This window comes from Hippichthys cyanospilos, chromosome 3, assembly GCF_059441005.1.
Source record: "Hippichthys cyanospilos isolate Australia breed blue-spotted pipefish chromosome 3, RoL_Hcya_1.0, whole genome shotgun sequence".
Taxonomy (NCBI): domain Eukaryota; kingdom Metazoa; phylum Chordata; class Actinopteri; order Syngnathiformes; family Syngnathidae; genus Hippichthys; species Hippichthys cyanospilos.
In genome coordinates, this window is record NC_142371.1 from 29027175 (window position 1) to 29034460 (window position 7286).

General features: G+C 38.9%; 1 long non-coding RNA gene across 1 annotated transcript; it reads left to right on the forward strand.

Annotated features, from left to right (window-relative positions):
• Positions 1 to 3320: 3320 nt before the first annotated feature.
• Positions 3321 to 6182, forward strand: LOC148426735 (uncharacterized). The gene is made up of 4 exons (XR_015865154.1): positions 3321 to 3448; positions 5447 to 5514; positions 5942 to 6002; positions 6130 to 6182. It is a non-coding gene; the product is annotated as an uncharacterized LOC148426735 (long non-coding RNA).
• The last annotated feature ends 1104 nt before the right edge of the window (positions 6183 to 7286 follow it).

The window sequence follows — 7286 nt, forward strand, 5'->3', positions numbered from 1 at the left end:
GATTTTCAACCTCTGGCTATGTTTATGTCCACCAAAGCCTGGGGTAGCTAACCAGTGTTGACATATTTGCCCAAGTTTTTCAGGCCTTGGTGTATGCTTTCAAAATATGGCCTCTTTGAAAGACCGTAGTGCTGCATTCATGTAAGACCAGTAAACGGAAACTCTAAATTCGACACAACGTGGTGTTAACAACGGCGAAGGGTTTAGATTCACTTTGTACCAGAGAGTTGATGCAAACATGCTTCCTTAGAGCTATATTTTGAAGGTAGCCAGTGCACATTTGGGCCGGCTGTTGGACAAATCAACATAAGTAAATTGAACTAATTGCACCCTAGCCTGTCCAATGGACCCATCTGGTTCTCAGGAGGAAAGAGGCTGGGAGAAGGAGAACATTTGTGAATCCTACTAATTGCTCACACACCTGTGCCTGTCCACTTGACTCAGCTGGGGATTCAAAGCACACGGGTGTGGCAACATTAGGTTCATGGTGTGGCACTGTCACTTTTAAAAATTATGTTGTTTACAAGCTGATCCAGCAGATAATGTGCCAGCCCCTGGCGACGGTGGAAATTGTGCTTCCAGAGGAATATTCATTGCTCTGTTTGGTCGTGAAAGCTGAAAAATTAAACTGGCTAGTTTTATTACCATTATGTCTGAATAAATAATGAGGTTCATATGTGAAATACAAAAAGAAAACAAATGAATCATGTATGGGAACCAAAAAGAACCCACATGGCCCTATTTCAGTAAACCAGGAATTGGGCACTTAACTGTACTTGTATTCCTTTACTGCATACCTGTATCTCACTTATAATTACAGTTTAATGAAAAAAAGTGTGACTTTGCCAGCCTGGTGCAGTATAAAAAGTCATAAGTCAGTTGGGAATTGAATTTTATCAATGATAGCAATCCACCCAGTTCCTGCGGCAGAAAAGCAGCCCCAAACCATCAAACTCCATCTATCATACTTTACAGTTGGGGTGTGGATTTGATGCTGGGTATTTTATGCACCACATAAAAGTTTCCTTCCAAACAATTTTACTTATACAAAACAATATTTCAATTTCTGCTCTCAGAATCTTTTTTTTTTCTAAATCACCTGAGGTACTAATGAAAAAATATATGAAATGATCAATATAGCTCTCAGGAGTTTTATACTCCAAAACATATGATTTTAACATGTGTGTAAACGTTTTATTTCCATTAGAATTGGTCATTGGCTATTAGTTCAAGCAGATTTGTTTGTCTGATGATGATGGTCAAATCACGCATATGCAGAATTCCATGCAATTCCAAAGCATCCACAGACCTTTTCCTGAAACAATATATGTTGGCATGGGAAGACTTTGGCATGGCTTTGTTGTGTTGTGGTTTACTCCATTGTGCAATTAATCTAATGCCTGTACAGCCCGCAATGGAAAATGACAGCTTACCCTTCCAAACCATATGGTGATGTACACTGGAGGATATATATATATATATATATATATATATATATATATATATATATATATATATATATATATATATATATATATATATATATATATATATATATATATATATATATGTATGAGCCAATTGGAATGATTGCAAAAAGATATGTGAAGCTATGCCACCTAAATAGAGGCTTTAGTTATACTGTACATAAGCAACGTTAGGTTATGTCCCACAGCAGAAATATCTCAGAGAATTCAACCTTACAAATAGCAATACGTGACAAAACCTTTCAAAACTGTGTCCAAATAGTTCCCATTAAGCAATAAGCAGAACTGCACTCTGTAGATTGCAGACGTTGGCCATGGTGGAGTTGTTATGAAAAGAGGAAAACATATCGTGAAGGGCCCTATTAATTTTTGTTTATCCAAGGACATTGTGGCGTGCGACTGTTTTTGCAATCGGGAGCGCGCAATAAAGGGCAACTAAATGCCCTTTATTGTAAAGTGACATCCAAAAAAGGCATTAAAGCATACACAGTAAAATTCCTAAACCGTCTTTTTATCCTAATATGCACCAAAATGGACACAGACTCACATGCCCACAATCATTTGTTTGAAATCCCCAATCAACGGTTGTCAACATTTGTGTATTCATCAGTGACTTAAATGGTCCTATTACACGTAAAAAGCTCCTGCAGATGGACAACATTTAGTGTGGAGATCCATCTGTTCAAGTTGACTTTGTTTTCAATTGTGGTTCTGACACAACCTTCATTGTTCTGCTGTGCTCAGGTGAGGTAAACACTCGCTTGGTAGGATGTACAAAGAAGAACAAAAAAAGCACCATCTGCATTTGTTTGGAATAAAAGGACGTTTGAGTGAGTAGTAAAGACCTCAAAGCCAAAAAAAGGCTAAAGGCTCTTGTACCCCTCCCTTGGAGTAGCGTCTGACTAAAATTTAACTAATGACACTAGTCTCCCCCCACCAAATGGCAACCTGAACCTTCCCTATGGTGAGCGTCACTGAAGTGTGGCTTTGTGAAATAGAATTTGGAGCAATGGGGCTCCGTGCAGTACCAGGGGAGAGGGGTTGAGAAAATAACTGTTGGAGAGCACATAAATGAGCTGTGGAGGGAGGGAGAGATGGATGTGCTGTGTTGTGTGGGAGGCCGATGAGTCCAGCAAGTCTTAGAATGCCATATGCTACCTTGAGGCAGGCGTACTCCAGCGAAGGCGAAGGAGTGGAAGAGTGAGGCGAGAGTGACCGGCGTCATCAGAGCTGGTACGATACAGTATGTGCCCGGCCTTCACAAGCCTCCGAGTGTGCCTAATGGACAAAGGGAGGGGGAAGGCTTGAACGGGCATCATTAGATAATGAGCTTGGTGTTCATCAAGGGGGAACGGCAGGAAGGAAAAATAAAACACAAATGTGAGTTTAAATATGGGGGAAGCCAGCAAGGCACAGAGAGAAACTAAAGACGCATGCATAGTTATGAAACATACAGCAAGACTGATTATTGTTATGGTGCCACAAATGAGGACAGAAGCCCTTAGCGCTCCCAGCCAAATGTAGTATTAGCCACTTCAATAATTAATCAGCCTAGAAGCATATCGTTGTAGCCATGCACTGACCTATTTTGTAGCATTTTACCCAAAGGCCTGTTTATTGTTTTGGGACCAAAATGGCAATCTTAGACCAGGTGATTTTGACATTGTCAAAGCTGTTTAAAAAAAAAAAAGGCACTAAGCAAGCTTGCTCTGCAGCAGTACAGACTTTCTATATTTCTACATTTCAACCAGTCCATCACAAAAATTGTACTGGTAGATTGCATGACATCAAACAACATAGAAAAAAAAAACAAGCATAAACAACAATGATATAAGCTAATTAACCAAAAGCTAACTGCATTATAAAGTAAACTTTATATAGAATGCTTTCATCAAAAGCACCTTTGTTATTGTTAGGACGTGCATGAGACTTTGTATTCTTCTTGACCCAATGTTGCCCAGGTAGGATACTTACTTTTCTCTCCCTCAGTTACTGTAGTTGGGTCATACTATTTTACATCAATGAATAAATAATTTATTTTGAAAAACATACAAATATAAACAACAATATATAGTTTGTATATTCCAAAAGAAAAGCCATACTCTGTAGAGAAGCAAAAAGATATATATTGTGTTAATGGGCTTGTAGTCAATGTGGTCGCCAAAGTGATGTTTGGTGATGTTTGGGAACCGTCGTTTATTGAAGGACTAAGTGAATGTTGCCAATCAGTGTGCATTCTACTTATACTTATGGGTCGGCCCTTATATTACCTCAACCGTAGCGTTTTGAGCTCCCAACCCAGAGACATCTTGGGGCAAAAAAACATTGAACATCCCAGATTTATGTAATTTGTCCATCCGTGGCAGCAGCCACAGCAGCAATATCTGCGGGTTACAAATTCTTAACTCCATGGAGACAGATAAGCTACCTTACTAACAAGTAGTGCTTTCACCAAAGGCGAGCTAGTTGTCACAAAGAATGCTAATCGCTGAAGTGTAATGGGTTGGAGAAAGACATAAAAAAAAAGGACTTGGTCATCTCATTGGTCCCCTGAAATGTTGGAAGTCAGGAAGACAGAAGAGGGGTCTTGCTGACTTGTCTTTCGAGTTGAAATATGGAGCCCACATGTTGAACGGCCATGTGAAAGTGGGAACCCAACAGGGTTCCTCTCCGCTTTGATGCTCATCACCACAAAAGCAGATGGCCCTGTTCTGGTCCTCAAACTTTTTGTGCCCCACATCTTTTATCCTATCCAATGCCGCCTATTAGCCCCCTGCCTGTCATGGTCTAGCAGCCTGTGCTCAGCCCTCAGGGGGGCTTCCACAGCTAAGGAATGAAGGCAGGCTTCCCTATTGACACAGGTCTCACTGCAAAGCTTTGAATAGAAGTCAACCGAGTGAAAAGGGATGTTTTAGAGGACAAAATAGAATAAGGTGCTCGCTCGATCAATACAGCTGGGCTATTTGGCCCTGAAATCCTTTGCTCTCCATGTGCTCACTCAAAGCGGTGCAAACCACAGGTGGCGAAGAATTTTCCTGACCATTGGTTCAAAAGTAACAAAAGTGTTAATGGTAGAAAAAGCTGCATGCATCTGTCTGCAAGATGAGATCAAAGCAAACAGTGTTTGTGCTCTATACTGTAGATTTTTGTGTCCTTGCTATAAAAGCAGACAGAACTTGTTACAAAGGGCCAATGACCAAACTGTTTGCCCTTCGCACCCAATCGAAAAAAAACCGTACACATCTCTGAATTGTTTATTCTTTATTTTCTGACTTACATTTATCTTCTGCTTCCTGTTCCATAAACAGCTTTGTTGCCAAGAGTAAACAAAGACGCTTGAATAAACCGACTGAGGTAGTCTTACTTGACAAATACAACCATGCACACACAAACCCACATTTGCATGTGTACAAACCACAACAAATAAATATTGTTTATCATAAGATATAAATATCGATATGGGAATGTTCTTTTTTACAGTAGGTGCACGCAAAAAGGTCAAATTTACATATGAAATAGCCCCACATACATACATAAACATGAAATATATATGTCCATGGTTAAGAAAAATCTAATACCCACGTACTGTATACCACTCATTGTATATGAGTCAATATAGAAAGACACACTCATGGGCAAAAAGCCATTTAATGTAGACAATAACAGCATTGTGAAGCCTGAAAATGCAAACTGGTCTCGGTGTCGGTTGAACCATTTCTCATGCAGTTGCAAAGGTAAGACAAGTTGACGTCTGTCAAAATATTTCAAGCTTTGGAAGTGGATACTTTATGTCAATTGTCATGCGCCTGCCAATGTGAAAGTGATCCCAATCATGATGTCTGCTATGTTAGCTTTTAATAATGAAAATAGTTACAAATGCTTAGTAAAATTATAAATGTTATCCAGAAATTTAGAAAGTTACCAAAACAATGACTGTGTTCCTCTCTTTTGTCACGCAGAATGACAGGCGTGTGCACCAAGTGTGAGGGGTGACCTGATGGAACGCAAGTTCCATGTCTAAAGTGAGGTAATGTCCTAAATTTACTTAAAAGAATAAATAACTTGACTAAGGTGAAATTCCTGGAAGTCAAACAAGCAACACAGTTTTACAAACTCAACGTTAATCCAGGTCTTGCTATTTTGCAATAATGACACATGTATCAAAGCTACATACTCAGTAACTGCAACACAGATATGGTCTTCTAATTACAATCTCTATGTTCATTATCTCTCACAAATATGTAACATTAAGTTAGACTTGTAATAATGTTAGGACTATTATTACATGTGAGGTTTAAGAATGTCAAAATAGTTTATGATTGAATTGTGAGTGAGGATGAAATTGTGGAAATTTTGATGTTAAGTCAATTTTAGGAGTGCTTCTCCCCAAACTATTCTGATTGCATTGCCAACAAAACAACAATAATGACTGATTCTCTTCCCTCACTTTTAAGCTGGATCTCTTTCCTGACAAACAACATTACATATGGTACAAGCATTGAACACTTTTAAGTGGTAAATATTCAATCATAATGTATGTCACCGAAACCTCTGCAATCACATGCTGATATTCACGTTTTAAAAAATAATGGCACGGATTGCTCATGTTCCTCTGAAAAAATGCAATGTATCTTTTTTTCAGGATATCTGAGAATGAAAAAAAAAAAAACAACAACAACAACAACAACGAGTGGCGTTTCAGCTTGGGATTCCCAGCAGCTAAAGAATATACTTAGCCTAGTTTGGGGTAGGTCAAAAAAGTAGTTTATTACATATTTCATTATTATGGATTATTAAAAATCAAAATGATGCCAAGTTCTAAACCACTTTAAGCTTCTGTCATGTTTCATTTTGCATATTGAAATGTGTGGCAGACAAGTATGTCAAAAATAAGCCATATGGCGATGGGATTGCCACTCAATTACTATGAATGAGTGTCATAGTCATAAGATTTTAATCAGTTGGATTTTCCAAGAGTGTCAGCGGGTGGCACGCCTTATATCTACTGTATGTGGTTCAAGGCCTTGTCTGCACATAACCAGAGCTATTTAAACCTGCAAATTCTCCCTCTTTGCATGTAAAAAACTTCCATCCACATGGCTTTGTTTACTGAAAAAGACTGCTGCTACACGATTTTGCATTATACAGTTTTATTCTTTTGCAAGGATGCCAAGCCGCTTGTGTCACCAAATTCTGTCCAATCAGAAAGAACGTCTGTCTCCTAACGTCACCGACCTCAGCGTCTTTGGCAGGAAATAGAATACAGTGATGATGTCCGGTTTATGCTTGCTACATGCAAATGCGAATCCAGAGGATTAGGAAAATCTCCACTTTGGCTGGAGTTTTTCAGACCTTCAGTTTTGATGAAAAAAAAAAGTCCCGGCACATATAGCAGATAGGGTAATTTGGAGTCATTTACCGATCGTTTGCAAGAACCACAGCAACATTCGTACTACGCCAAAATCTTTTAATATTTATTTTTTGTGCGTATGTCAAAATATGCATGCTTTCTTTTTACCCGGTTTTATGGAACTCCGTCCAATCGCAATGCTGTAGATAAACACACCACCCACTCAGCACACATCATCCGCACATTCCGAGAGCCTAAATGCATCGCCAAGTGAAAACAGTCCTTCTCCTCATCTCTTCATATTGTCTATATTTAAACTCACCTTGATTACTTTATTTCCATGTGAATGATAGACGAATGCGGCAATGTGTGGGGGACAGCAAGATTTGCTTTGGGGATATAATGTAATGTGTCCTTTAGTTCTGAGGTACTTTTTCTGTTGATTATGA